Source organism: Symsagittifera roscoffensis, chromosome 4 (genome assembly GCF_963678635.1).
Source record: "Symsagittifera roscoffensis chromosome 4, txSymRosc1.1, whole genome shotgun sequence".
Lineage (NCBI taxonomy): Eukaryota > Metazoa > Xenacoelomorpha > Acoela > Convolutidae > Symsagittifera > Symsagittifera roscoffensis.
The window spans coordinates 59,443,663-59,459,882 of record NC_087065.1 but is presented as its reverse complement, the minus strand read 5'-3'; positions in this window follow the sequence as shown (position 1 = coordinate 59,459,882).

Here is a 16,220-nt window from a genome sequence, read left to right as displayed (position 1 = left end):
AATTTTTGAAAAAAAAAATTAATTTTGTTTTATTACTTTTAATTTTTTTATGATATTACTGCTCCATAAACCTTAATGGGCAGTCGGAACATTCAGGGCTTCGCCCTGATACGAGCAGTCTTGTTGTTCTGACTTTCGATACGAAAGTAACGGAATATTTGTGCTCGGGTGGGTTTTTTTCTTCAGACAAATTTCGACTTTTTTTAACTAGCCATTTTTGACAAAAAATTTTTTAACATTCAAAAGATATTGTTGTCCTGAGCTTAAATTTGAAAAAATATTTCATCTGTGATCTTTTTTGGAAAATTATGGGGTTGTAAAGATTGCAATTTTGGCCAATTTTTGACAATTAACGCGCTATATATTTTGCGCTATTAACGCGTAAGCGAGATTTAATCCGTCTTAGAAATCGTTCCAAATTGGATCAAGGAAGATTATATGCCATAACTGATTTGTTAATAGCAGCAAAATCTATCATTTTGTACTTAATATGGCGTTTGGGGGGATGTTTTCACAATAAATCTCAAACTGTTAAGAAAAATTTAAATTTTACTTTATTACATTTAAATTTTCCATGTTATTACTGCTCTATAGACATAAAAAAGCAGTCGGAACATTCAGGGGTTCGCCCTGATACGAGCAGTCTTGTTAAATGCTAGAGATTGTTTTGCCCTATACGTCCTTCTCGAAATTGACATCTGAGCTACAATCATTTGCAATTTTGTTCCGACTTTCGATACGAAACTAACGGAATATTTGTGCTCGGGGTGGGTTTTTTTTTTTCTTCAGACAAATTTCGACTTTTTAACTAGCCATTTTTGACGGACTTTTCTTATATCATTCAAAAGGTATTGTTGTCTTGGGCTCAAATTTGAAAAGATATTTCACCTGTGGTCATTTTTCGTAAAGTTACGGGGGTTTACAGGTTGCCATTTTGGCCAATTTGGGACAATTAACGCGCGATATATTTCGCGCTATTAACGCAAAAGCGGAGAGTTAATCCGTCTTAGAAAGCGTTCCAAATTGAATAAAAGAAGCTTATTTGCCTTAAATGGTTTGTTAAAAGGAGCGAAATTTATCATTTTGTACTTTATATGGCGTGTGGGTGGATGATTTTCATAAAAAATTTCAAATTTTAGAAAAAATTTTTTTTCATTTTATTTTATTTCATTGAGTTTTTAAATGTTATTACTGCTCCATAAACCTTAAAAGGCAGTCGGAACAATCAGGGCTTCGCCCTGATACGAGCAGTCTTGTTATGTTTTCCAATTCTCAAAATGTTTCGACCTTAACTTTCTTTTTTTGATTCTGCTATCTTGCAATGCTAGGATTGTGACGCTAGTTTTGTGGCGCAAGTTGTGCAAAGCTTTAGTTCGCCTCTGCTTAATGCTTGTAGTCTTATGCGTTACTCGACATATTCGAAATCAAGTTGCGTATTCGAATGCAGTTGCGACCTATTCGAAAATTAGATCAGTCTGGGAAAAATTTCTGGGGCCAAAACTTCCTTAAACGAACTTTAGAATGTTACGACTGAAATGTTTCCGACTCGCTCGCTTTGAGTTTTTTGAAATACCCCAAATTTTTTGTATAATTTAAGTAGATCACGTACTAGTAAGCTACTACTTTAAGTTCCTTTATTTTCCCGAAAATTACTTTATTTTTCCGAAAAATATACCGTGAAAATCAAAAAGTCTCAAATTGCTAGCTTTATTTTAGTCAGTTTAAAATAGCAGTAAAATCATAATGCAGTTAATTGATCAAAGCTATTACCATAATAAGTTTCAAGAGAAGAAGGAGAATACCTCGCAACAAAACTTTAAAATTCCTGTCTTTTCTGTAACAAAGCTTGATCACGCAATCAAGATTCAATGATGCGCTAGTAGACGAACAGTTTTTTCAGCTTGGAGCGCGCCCCCAGAAAACATTTAAGTTTAGCAGCCAGAAAAACACTGTAGTTTTGTGTTACCAACGTTTATAATTTAATTTGCTTTAGATCTCTGTCGTTCGTATGTGCCCCCACTGAAATTTTATGAGAACTAGTCGATTATAATACATTACACAGCCAAAAAAAACATTCCCTTACTGTTCCGATGTTCGAATAAAGTGAGGAATATATATGCTCGGTGCGGTTTATTCATTCATACCATTTTCACAAAGTCTGGTTTCTCGGGGGGGGGGGGGGGTCTATCTTTTATTCCGCACTACAAAATCAATCCAAATTAAACTGAGAGATCTAATTGGGTTTTATTAACTCCATGCACGACTCAAATTGCAACACTCGATTTTTGATATAATCAACCTGAACATCAAATTTTTGCCAATATTTAATTTATCAAAATTTCGGAGACCAATTAAAGGGATGCCGGAACATTCAGGGCTTTGCCCGATTACGACCAGTCTTGTTATGGATTATGATATTCTTTTTTGAGCAAAAGTAGGATTTGAAAACGATCATAAGTTCTTTTTTCCAAAAATTTATATCAAACAGAACCCATTCCAAATCAATTAAAATGGGTTGTATTGGATTATATTAGAATGTAGTTTGTATTACTTTGTTACTTTGTTGCAAGTCATTTGCGTGTTTAGCAAATGCAACGCACAATTATTGAATATTCTGAACTGAGTTTGACAAGTAGGCATCAAATTTAGAAGAAAACATCTATAATCAACTTAAGAGGATTTATGTTCCGACTTTCGATACGAAACTAACGGAATATTTGTGCTCGGGGTGGGTTTGTTTTTCTTCAGACAAAATTCGACTTTTTAACTAGCCAGTTTTGACTGAATTTATTTATATCATTCGAAAGGTATTGTTGTCCTGAGCTTAAACTTGAAAAGATATTTCACCTGTGACTATTTTTCGTAAAGTTATGGGGGTTTAAAGATTGCCATTTTGGCCAATTTGGGACAATTAACGCGCGATATATTTCGCGCTATTAACGCGTGAGCGAGATATAATCCGTCTTAGAAATTGTTCCAAATTGTTGTAACGAAGCTTATTTGCCATAATTGATTTGTTTATAGGTGCAAAATCTATCACTTTGTACTTTTTATGACATGTGGGGGGATGTTTTTACATAAAATCTCAAAATTTTTCATCTTATTAATGCTCCATAGACCTTAAAAGGCAGTGGAATGAAATCTGACATAAGTTTAGTAACTCAAATCAAAACATATTTTCTAAAATCAACATTTGCTTCATCATAAACATAAAACGGAAGTTGATGTACTGTATGGGGGGGGAGGGGGTTCGGGGTGGGTATTAATAGCAAATTTCGTTTGTAATTAATATACTGTTTGTTTAGACGTGTTGTGTGGCTTTGGTGGTGGTCGATGAGGGGGTGCTACGAGAGGAGGCGAAGAACAGGGGGGTGGAAGAGAAGTCTTGGCGAGAGTTGTGTGGAAAGAAGGAGTTGAAACAGTTTGTGTTCGATGAACTCACCTCACTCGCACAACAACACAAACTCAACAAACTCGAACAGGTCAGACCACGGACGGGTTTTTTAATTATGATACGGACTATTTCATAGTTTATTAAATTGTATAACTAAATTCAAATAAAAGGTAGAAAAAGACAAATAAACTTTTTTATTGTAAAATTGTACAAAACTGGTTTTCAATTTTCAAGGAACAGTATCGATCCTGCATTCACGTTTGTAAAAAAAACGGATGAAATTTTTTTTCATCATTCCAACAATTGGTAAATTAGAAATTTTAATTCTTGATTTTTTTTCGAAACAAGGAATATTTGTTATGGCTTTCAAAAACGGTTCGACCGATTTGTTCTCCTTTGAAGATTCTGCCAAAATTATAGGAAAGTTATTGAAACTGAAGTGAATTCTTTTAGGTTAAGAACATCTACCTATGGCCACAACAATTCTCTATCGAAAACGACCTCCTAACCCCCACGTTGAAATCGAAGAGGCCACAACTAAGTTTGAGAACGAGATCAAGTCTATGTATGCCGAGATAGCCGATGGAACTGCCTTTTAATCCGGAGTTGAACCGTGCCAAATGCCAAACAAACCTGCTCTGAATCAATAAAGTAACCAAAAATATTTTTGCAATAATCCAACTCTAAAATCCTCAAATCTCATCCCTTCTGCGCAGTTAAATATTACCACTAAATATTAATTTTTAAACAATAACGATTACGCAATCAATCATAGCCATTGTTGCCCTTATGGTCTATAGTTTCACTAAAATTAAACGAATAGTTTTAGTTTATAAATATTATGTATAAAAAGTTTTATGTAAATTGACTGCCGAAAGCAATTTGTTTTTAGATAACCGTAATATAGACGAGACGATAGTTCAGATTCAGGTTTTAACTGTCTGATGTTCGAACGAGTGGGTCACTTCCACTCTTTTGTCGCCTTATAATCGGCGACAATTTTTTAAAAAATTACTTGAATCATTCGATAGCTTGATTAATGATAACTTCAAAATCCGGAACACAGCCTAGAAGCAGCGACCGCGTTTGGGATGACATGGATCCTCAGTTTAAATCCGACCGGGACCTGTTTTTTTCTCAAGGAAAATTTCCCGTCTCAAATCTATTGCCGGCGTATTCTCGGCATATCGACTTTGTCCGTTTCGTCAGCATAGCACGGACTTTTTTTGCAGTGAAAGCAATGTAATTGTTCCGACTTTCGATACGAAAGTAACGGAATATTTGTGCTCGGGGTGGGTTTTTTTTCTTCAGGCAATCTTCGACTTTTTAACTAGCCACTTTTGACGGATTTTTTTTTATATCATTCGAAAGGTATTGTTCTCCTGAGCTCAAAATTGAAAAAAGATTTTACCTGTGATCATATTTCGTAAAGTTATGGGGGTTTAAAGATTGCCATTTTGGCCAATTTGGGACAATTAACGCGCGATATATTTCGCGCTATTAACGCGTAAGCGGAGAGTTAATCCGTCTTAGAAATCGGTCCAAATTGGTTTAACCAAGCTTATTTGCCATAATTGATTTGTTACAAGTAGCAAAATCTATCCTTTTGTACTTTATATGGCGTATGGGGTGATGATTTTTATAAAAATTTTCAAATTTTTGAAAAAAAAAATTTAATTTTGTTTTATTACTTTTAATTTTTTTATGATATTACTGCTCCATAAACCTTAATGGGCAGTCGGAACATTCAGGGCTTCGCCCTGATACGAGCAGTCTTGTTGTTCTGACTTTCGATACGAAAGTAACGGAATATTTGTGCTCGGGTGGGTTTTTTTCTTCAGACAAATTTCGACTTTTTTTAACTAGCCATTTTTGACAAAAAATTTTTTAACATTCAAAAGATATTGTTGTCCTGAGCTTAAATTTGAAAAAATATTTCACTTGTGATCTTTTTTGGAAAATTATGGGGTTGTAAAGATTGCAATTTTGGCCAATTTTTGACAATTTTACTTTATTACATTTAAATTTTCCATGTTATTACTGCTCTATAGACATAAAAAAGCAGTCGGAACATTCAGGGGTTCGCCCTGATACGAGCAGTCTTGTTAAATGCTAGAGATTGTTTTGCCCTATACGTCGTTCTCAAAATTGACATCTGAGCTACAATCATTTGCAATTTGGTTCCGACTTTCGATACGAAACTAACGGAATATTTGTGCTCGGGGTGGGTTTTTTTTTTCTTCAGACAAATTTCGACTTTTTAACTAGCCATTTTTGACGGACTTTTTTTTATATCATTCGAAAGGTATTGTTCTCCTGAGCTCAAAGCCATTTTTGACGGAATTTATTTATATCATTCAAAAGGTATTGTTGTCTTGGGCTCAAATTTGAAAAGATATTTCACCTGTGGTCATTTTTCGTAAAGTTACGGGGGTTTAAAGGTTGCCATTTTGGCCAATTTGGGACAATTAACGCGCGATATATTTCGCGCTATTAACGCAAAAGCGGAGATTTAATCCGTCTTAGAAAGCGTTCCAAATTGAATAAAAGAAGCTTATTTGCCTTAAATGGTTTGTTAAAAGGAGCGAAATTTATCATTTTGTACTTTATATGGCGTGTGGGTGGATGATTTTCATAAAAAATTTCAAATTTTAGAAAAAATTTTTTTTCATTTTATTTTATTTCATTGAGTTTTTAAATGTTATTACTGCTCCATAAACCTTAAAAGGCAGTCGGAACAATCAGGGCTTCGCCCTGATACGAGCAGTCTTGTTATGTTTTCCAATTCTCAAAATGTTTCGACCTTAACTTTCTTTTTTTGATTCTGCTATCTTGCAATGCTAGGATTGTGACGCTAGTTTTGTGGCGCAAGTTGTGCAAAGCTTTAGTTCGCCTCTGCTTAATGCTTGTAGTCTTATGCGTTACTCGACATATTCGAAATCAAGTTGCGTATTCGAATGCAGTTGCGACCTATTCGAAAATTAGATCAGTCTGGGAAAAATTTCTGGGGCCAAAACTTCCTTAAACGAACTTTAGAATGTTACGACTGAAATGTTTCCGACTCGCTCATTTTGAGTTTTTTGAAATACCCCAAATTTTTTGTATAATTTAAGTAGATCACGTACTAGTAAGCTACTACTTTAAGTTCCTTTATTTTCCCGAAAATTACTTTATTTTTCCGAAAAATATACCGTGAAAATCAAAAAGTCTCAAATTGCTAGCTTTATTTTAGTCAGTTTAAAATAGCAGTAAAATCATAATGCAGTTAATTGATCAAAGCTATTACCATAATAAGTTTCAAGAGAAGAAGGAGAATACCTCGCAACAAAACTTTAAAATTCCTGTCTTTTCTGTAACAAAGCTTGATCACGCAATCAAGATTCAATGATGCGCTAGTAGACGAACAGTTTTTTCAGCTTGGAGCGCGCCCCCAGAAAACATTTAAGTTTAGCAGCCAGAAAAACACTGTAGTTTTGTGTTACCAACGTTTATAATTTAATTTGCTTTAGATCTCTGTCGTTCGTATGTGCCCCCACTGAAATTTTATGAGAACTAGTCGATTATAATACATTACACAGCCAAAAAAAACATTCCCTTACTGTTCCGATGTTCGAATAAAGTGAGGAATATATATGCTCGGTGCGGTTTATTCATTCATACCATTTTCACAAAGTCTGGTTTCTCGGGGGGGGGGGTCTATCTTTTGATCTGTGTGGGGCCAGCTAAGTGTGCACACAATTGTAGTAACCTGCCATGAGGATATCTAAAATTCCTTGTTTTATGATTCCGCACTACAAAATCAATCCAAATTAAACTGAGAGATCTAATTGGGTTTTATTAACTCCATGCACGACTCAAATTGCAACACTCGATTTTTGATATAATCAACCTGAACATCAAATTTTTGCCAATATTTAATTTATCAAAATTTCGGAGACCAATTAAAGGGATGCCGGAACATTCAGGGCTTTGCCCGATTACGACCAGTCTTGTTATGGATTATGATATTCTTTTTTGAGCAAAAGTAGGATTTGAAAACGACCATAAGTTTTTTTTTCCAAAAATTTATATCAAATAGAACCCATTCCAAATCAATTAAAATGGGTTGTATTGGATTATATTAGAATGTAGTTTGTATTACTTTGTTACTTTGTTGCAAGTCATTTGCGTGTTTAGCAAATGCAACGCACAATTATTGAATATTCTGAGCTGAGTTTGACAAATAGGCATCAAATTTAGAAGAAAACATCTATAATCAACTTAAGAGGATTTATGTTCCGACTTTCGATACGAAACTAACGGAATATTTGTGCTCGGGGTGGGTTTGTTTTTCTTCAGACAAAATTCAACTTTTTAACTAGCCAGTTTTGACGGAATTTATTTATATCATTCGAAAGGTATTGTTGTCCTGAGCTTAAACTTGAAAAGATATTTCACCTGTGACCATTTTTCGTAAAGTTATGGGGGTTTAAAGATTGCCATTTTGGCCAATTTGGGACAATTAACGCGCGATATATTTCGCGCTATTAACGCGAGAGCGAGATATAATCCGACTTAGAAATTGTTCCAAATTGTTGTAACGAAGCTTATTTGCCATAATTGATTTGTTAATAGGTGCAAAATCTATCACTTTGTACTTTTTATGACATGTGGGGGGATGTTTTTACATAAAATCTCAAAATTTTTCATCTTATTAATGCTCCATAGACCTTAAAAGGCAGTCGGAACTTTCAGGGCTTCGCCCTGATACGAGCAGTCTTGTTGTTCCGACTTTCGATACGAAAGTAACGGAATATTTGTGCTCGGGGTGGGTTTTTTTTTCTTCAGACAAATTTCGACTTTTTAACTAGCCATTTTCGACGGATTTTTTTCAAAAGGTATTGTTGTCCTGAGCTTAAACTTGAAAAGATATTTCACCTGTGACCATTTTTCGTAAAGTTATGGGGGTTTAAAGATTGCCATTTTGGCCAATTTGGGACAATTAACGCGCGATATATTTCGCGCTATTAACGCGTGAGCGAGATATAATCCGTCTTAGAAATTGTTCCAAATTGTTGTAACGAAGCTTATTTGCCATAATTGATTTGTCACAAGTAGCGAAATCTATCCTTTTGTTTTTTATATGGCGTGTGGGGGGATGATTTTCATAAAAAATTTCAAATTTAAGAAAAAAAAATTCCTTTTGTTTTAATTTTTTAAAAAAATATTTTAATGTTCCTACTGCTCCATAAACCTTAATAGGCAGTCGGAACATTCAGGGCTTCGCCCTGATACGAGAAGTCTTGTTTGTTTTTAAGAATAGTGACAGAATGAACACTTTTTGATCAAATATAATCGAATATTTTTGAATTTCAGAGAGATTGATCAAAAACCACAATATAATCGATTAGTTTTTTGGAAAATCTTGGTTTAGGTACTTTAAATAAATTGATTGTTGATTCCGCTCAATTATATTGGTTGGGTCAAAGCTTCCGTTTTCTAGTGAGATAACAGATACGCTGTTCTGAGAACAAAATGAAACAAGACTACTCGTATCAGGGCGAAGCCCTGAATGTTCCGACTGTCTTTTAAGGTTTTATGGAGCAGTAATAACATTAAAAAATTTAAATGTAAGAAAAAATCAAATGAAATTTTTTTTTAAAATTTGAATTTTTTTTGTGAAAATCATCCCCCCACACGCCATGCAAAGTATAAAACGATAGATTCCGCTCCTTGTAACAAATCAATTATGGCAAATAAGCTTCTTTCAACCAATTTGGAACGATTTTAAGACGGATTAACTCTCCGCTCACGCGTTAATAGCGCTAAATATATCGCGCGTTAATTGTCCCAAATTGGCCAAAATTGCAATCTTTAAACCCCTATAACTTTACGAAAAATGATCACAGGCGAAATATGTTTTCAAAGTTGAGCTCAGGACAACAATACCTTTCGAATTATATAAGAAAAAATTCCGTCAATGGCTAGTTAAAAAGTCGAAATTTGTCTGAGGAAAAAAAACCCACCCCGAGCACAAATATTCCGTTACTTTCGTATCGAAAGTCGGAACAAAAAAATTTATCAAATGCGAACCGAGAAAAAAGTCAACAAATTCTACGGCTGTTTTGCGTTTAAGTTCTATCAACGGGCTAGAATAGAAAAAAAGTAACTAATTCGTATAATTGAAAAATATCCACGCTCTAATTTGGATTTGAAAATTCGAGCTGATGAATGTTAGGTATTATGATTTTCTGCTAGAAAATGCTCGTAAAATTTGCGCGTAAAATTGATTATTTTTTGCATGAACCGACAGGGTTCTTACGGAAAGTTTTTTATTATCTCGGCTTAAAGTTTGCTGAGATTTAAAATTTGAGTTTTTCTTGTCAAGATGCAACAATTTTTGACATTTTTTTGAAAAATGAAACTGATTAGGCAAAATTTGTTGTAGTTTTTTAAATGATACTTAACATTGAACCTGTCCCAAACGAACAACTGGAATGCATTGAAAACTTCAAAATGATATTTTTTGATTAAATGTGGTATGTTTTGCTTCTGAGACGTTATTCATTTAAATAATGGGTTGAAAGAGTGGTGTTGAAAAGTTTCTTACTTCACAAGTACTGGCAACCAAAGAAAATTAAATTATTAAGGTTATTTGATATTTCTATGGTATATGCTATTCATGTGATCCATTTTAAAATCAGTTTCATGCAAAATTTGAAATAAAAGTTTCACATAACTTAACATAAAAATTGTTGGGATTATTTTGATATATACTTTAAAAAAACTGTATAGTTATACAGAAGTTTCAGCGAAGTGAATTTTGTCTTCCGCTTCTACCCTTAGCTTCCAAGCCGAATTTTATTTTTGTTTGTTGATAATTTCTGGAACTGTAAAATAAGAAGAATCCATTCCGCAAAATGTTAGTGGTTTCCGCAGTTGTGAGTGGAATCCTCAATTTTGGTTATTACTGAATTAAATTATTTGTTTCATATGAACAAATAGGATCTAGAGCTAGAATTTTTATCTAGTGTCGCAGAAATTAAAAGCAAGGACTTGAACATTGTCAGCTGAATCCACGAATAGTTTTCATAACCTTGTTTAAGTAAATTGGTGGATGCCACCCTGTTATATTTGGTGAAACTTCTCGCAAGCAAATTTTTTGCTTTCGATTCCAAAAACAATCACCAAATGAAATCGTGATATGTGATTGTAGTGGGTTCGGAGTTATTTTAAACCATATTTATTTGAGATAAGATAGCTGGCTGAGAGGAATGAGATGAAAGGAACATTGATTGAAAAATTTGGCAGGAATTGAAATCAATGAGAATTGAACTGAGATCGAAATTAGGTATAAAGCAGGAGTTGAGATCAAACCTGGTAGAAAAAGAGACCGAAGTTGGTTGTAAGTTGACAGGAATTGAGATCAAAGTTGGTGGTTAGTTGGGGGCAGAAATTGAGATCGAAGTGAAGTTAGTAGTAAGTTGACAGGATTGAGGAGTCGACCGTTTGGTAATTATACTGTTAGCTCAACTGTTAGCAAAAAATGAGACTATATGCTACTATATGTGTAACTGGATTCCGCTATAGCTCATTTTTACTATACCTATATTTTATTATTTACTTGTGGGCTCCACAAACTGTTCTGGATTCCGCAAATACTGTTGCAGATTCCGCAAATTCGCCTACTCTTGGAGCGATTTTGAGCAATAAAGTCTTCCAGCTATTTGTTTGTGGAATCCAAAACAGCAAAGAAGGTCAAAGAAAGAAAGCAAAATTGCGAATTCTGCTACAAATATATTTTTTGCCTGTTGCGAAGTCCACTTGAAATTCACAAAATGTATAGTTTGGGTTTCTAATGCTTTTTCTTATTATTCGCTGATGTTAAAAATCTTAATACATTTTGCATACTATATTGCAGTTCAATTCTCTTAAACTGTTTCAGATAACTTAATTAAGTTTTTTTTCATCTCATTTTGTACTCGAAAGTGATGGACTTCTGCATAAGAAGGAAGTTCAGATTGGTAGAATGTCGTTTAACTCTGCAGCAATAGCAAAATATTTTTCAGAAAAAAAACCAACGGAAGTTTTTGTTTTTCATTATGAATCAGGACAGTTTTTCCTCCTCGCGATTTTTCGCGTCCTTTCTTCTACTGCAGGCCGTTTTTTGTTCAAGTTTTTTTTTAAATTATGTTGACTGCACGCTCCAAATCATTAACTAAGCAGACTAAAAATTGTCAATTCATTTTCGAGGCCTTAGAGTATCTTGATTGATTTAATAGACTCTTTGTATTATGAAATTCATTTGTTTTTTTTTTGTTTTCGTGCACGAAGGAGGGAGCCGAACTGTGGACAAAATTAAAACGATATCGTAAAATCAACTTTGCTATGAATGATTATAGTCAATAAAAAGCTGTCAGACAAACGCACTCACCACAGAAAAAGTTTGGAAAAAATAAAAATTTGTTAGATTGATTAGTAACTGGGGCCGAAGTTTGCTAAATTTTTCTGACATTGAGGTTTAGTTTTTTTCTCAAATTGGGTTGAATTAAAGTGAAAAATGACGCGGACAAAATTTGTGTAGAACTTCAGCGGGCTTAAAATGCTTTGCAAAATTTGTGCTCAAAATTGTATACCAAAAACGAACCATTTAGCCCAAAAACGGAAAATTGACCCGATATTTGCAGCGTAATTTATTATAGACTGAAAAAGCTAAAAATGATCCGTTTTTGGAGTAATGTTTTGAGCCCGATTTTTTGCAAAACAAATAGCGCTTTGTTTATTCTGCTAAAGATTTAAGCAATTTTTGTTTTTGTCAATTTTACCAGAGATTCAGCCAATTTGAAAAAAAAACGCGTTTTACGTTTCAAGTTCTATGCTTCTTGTCCGGGTAATTTAAATCAGCTTTCCATTTTATTTAATGAATTTAATAAAAAATGTCGTTTAATAAAATGAGATTTTCTCAAAAAGTTTTCATTTTCCTCTAATGACAACTAAACAAGCTTTACGATGAAACAGACTACTTTCAATTTTTCTTTTAGCATTGTTTGAGCTTCCTTTTGCCAATTTAGTTGCGGAGAAAGCTTATCAAACTAATATTTTATTGTGCGTTTTATCAAGTTGAGATCACTGCTCAAAACGTTTTCAACTTGCCCGCACCGAGAACCCATGAATCGGTTTTAAAGGATATCCAAGACAAAAGATTCCTTTATAATCCACTACAGATGTAAAGCTAAGACCACAAAATTGATTATGTTGTCATTTTAATCGCTTAGTAACGCGGAAAAAATCCATTAGAATCCGTTACCGATTACAATTCAAAGCTTTTGGCACCAAAGTTGATTATTTTGACGCTGATTTGTCAATAAAGCTTTTTATTTTGATTTATCGTCCCTTACAATTGATTATAAATCAGGTTCTTAGGCACTAAATTGATTTTTTTTGCAAACATTTTGCAACCTTTGGAAGAAGTTTTATGCCTTGTTTTTAACAGTTGTAACAAGTAAAAACTATAAACATTCAAACACGTTCAACCCACGCCATCTCCATGTTTACTGAAGCTTACCAACCCCACCCCCTGCACCAGCCCAGCTTACAGTTGCCCCCGGAGGTAGAAAAATCCTAGAACGGGGAGTGGTTACTCAACGTCACTACCCCCTCCCCTAAATTTTTACTCCCCGCCCCCCACAAGTTTTGTAACCACTCCTCAAGTTTTTGACTCCCCCTCCCCCCAAGAGTATCAATCACCCATGCCCCCATCCAGTTCAGAGGTTCAATCATTAGGCCATCTTCCACCATTCGACCTTTAAAGAGTTCCCCCCGTTCAACCATTACTTCCCCTCATGTGGGGGGGGGGGGGTCGAATGGTGGTTGTGGTAAAACAGTTGAATAAAATTTTCAACTGCCCTGAATTATCTAATATGAGTTGTAAGAATTTATGAAATGCAAGACGTCACAATTGCACTAAACAGGAAGTTAGATAAATTTTTGTTGTAAGCAAATTGTAAATTTTGTAATTGAATTCTGAAAAAAAACCCAATTGATTAAATCGACATAAAAAATTTTAGGATTATAATGCAATTGTAATTTTGTAGATACTGGATGTAAAATGGCAATATAATCAATTAAGATCCATGGGCGGTCGGTGTGGATGAATATAGAGTAATTCAAAAGAAGGCTCGTATAGCAGGGCAATGCCTTGAAAGTACCGACTACCCAATAAATTGTCGCAAAAAGTTTTGTTAAAAAAATCTTGATAAACTATTAACTTTGAGCTCTCTCTTTTTTGTCCGTCGACAGTCAACATGACTGCTCGTAGATCAGGAAAGAAGCCTCGAGTTTTCCTGTTGCTTTTTAAGTTTTTTTGGCGGAAAAATTGATGACATAATCAAAACAAGACTGACTGTTTGTATAAAGGCGAAGCCCTGAATGTTCCGACTACCTTTTAAGGTCTATGGAGCATATAAAACAAGAAAAATTAAGTGTAAAAAAAATAAAAATAAATATTTTTTAAAATTTGAGATTTTTTTGAGAATCATCTCCCACACGCCATTTAAAGTACAACGTGATAGATTTCGCTCCTATTAACAAATCAATTATGGCAAATAAAATTCCTTGAACGAATTTGGAACGATTTCTAAGACGGATTAAATTTCCGCTTACGCGTAAATAGCGTGAAATATATCGCGCGTAAATTGTCCCAAATTGGCCAAAATGGCAATCTTTAAGCCCCCATGGTTTTACAAAAACTGATCACAGGTGAAATTTGTTTTCAAACTTAGGCTCAGAAAAAGATACTTTTTGAATGATATCTAAAAAAAAACCGTCAAAAATGGCTTGTTAAAAAGTCGAAATTTGTCTGAAAAAAACCCACCCCGAGCACAAATATTCCGTTATTTTCGTTACAAAAGTCGGAACGAAATAGTAACAAACAGTTTTTTTTCTAATTCAATTTATCCCATGAAGGGATAAATTTAACGTCTCATGTTAAATTAATGCGACCAAATGACTTGCCTCAATTTAATTTAGAACGCGTTAATCCGCCGCTGAGGCGTGTTATAAGAACGCAATAAATCGCCCGATAACTGACCCAAAATGGTTTCAAACACCCATACATTTATGAAAATTGATCACGGGTGAAATTTAAAAAAAAAAATTGAGCTAAAGACGACAATTTTTTTTCTTCAAATTGTATAGAAAAATTCCGTCAAAATTAGCTAATTAAGAGGTCGAAAAATGACTGAAATATAAAAATCACACCAAGCATATCACACCTAGCTTTGAAACTCTTAACAAAAAAAATTGAAATTGTTAGTAAGTGAATCGTTTGCGGAATTATTGTTATCAAGTAGCGTGCGCCTCAATTCAATTGGAGAAATTTTGAGTGCGTTATTTGGTTACAAAATAATTCGAGTTACACTTTCATATAAAAAATTGTCATAGTGGGTATTATAGTAATAATTCAGGCTGTTGTCAAGCTGGGATTTTTCATAAGTCTAGTTTTATCAAAAAAGATTGCAGGAGAAAAATTTTTAACAATTGAACTCAAGGAGTCGATATCTTCATCGGTAGATATACTTCTGCTGACTTCGGAAGTCCGAACAATCATAAAAAAGTGTGAACAAATAATAAATTAATGAACAAATAAAAATTATCGCTTAATGACGTAAAATTGAAAAATATTAAATACTATCTTTAGGATGAATAGTGAAGGGTGTTATTGTGACCGGCGGTGCTAGCGTCGTGACGCCGGGAGCTCCAGAGTAGTCCTGAAACGCGACAAACATACAAACACAACTCTGGTAGACCAGCGCTAGTGCAGTTGCGAATACAAACCACCAATAGGAAACGTCCAAGTCCAGTCGAAAGTACCACATGTAGATGAAAAACACGAGTATAAACGAGCAGATAATGACTACTAAGGCCAGAAACCGAACACTAGCGTCGTCAGACGAGCTGTCGAGTGCTTTCACGAGAAGAATGACAACACTGATAAGAAACATAAGGACGGAAATTGGGACAGTTACCCGAACTAGCCATTTAAGTTTCGGGTTCAAGTCGTAATATAAAGGGGTTGCCGTATCCATTTTCAAAGAGTTACAAAAACAAACTTGTGAGCTTCAATACGGTTATGTTCTCTTAGTTAACTAGGTAAATATTGTGTGTTTAGTGATTTCTAGCTGAGCCAGATATGTTATGACATTCAGAAAATCAGTCCTAAAAGTTAGTTTAATAATTGACAGTTCAGTTTAACTTGCGCAAGAAAAAAATAAAATAAAGCTAAGCGAAGTAATATAACTAAGGAGGGGTTTGGTTACAAACGGTGACTTGGTCTGTTTATTAACCCTACCTCGTGATATTTTGGCCCTCAATTTCGGACTTTGCCTTCGTGCAACTAACTCTCAATTAACTATCAAAAAATTTTCACAAGGTCAATGAAGAGAAAACTGTTCAGGCTCTTCATGAATGAAACTAGCAGAATATTACTGCCCTTTGTGTTCTTTTTTCTTCTAAACCAGTTGCGAAATATTACGGAACAAAAATCCGGTATTTTTTTTTTCAATTTACAGGCAATTTTCGATGGAATTTTTTATATAATCCAAAAATTATTGCTCTGAGCTCAAGTTTTGAAAAAATAATACACATTCGCATGATTAAATTATTATCAAAATGCAAGCTGTTGGTGCCTGAACAGCTTGGGTTCCGGCGCAGATATTCTTGTGTGCATGCAATAACTTCTGCAATCGAAATAATGCGTCACTGTGTAGATGATAAAAAATCTGAATTAGAGGGTTTTGTAGATCTTAAAAAGGCTTTTGACACAATTTATCACTCCATTTTACTAACC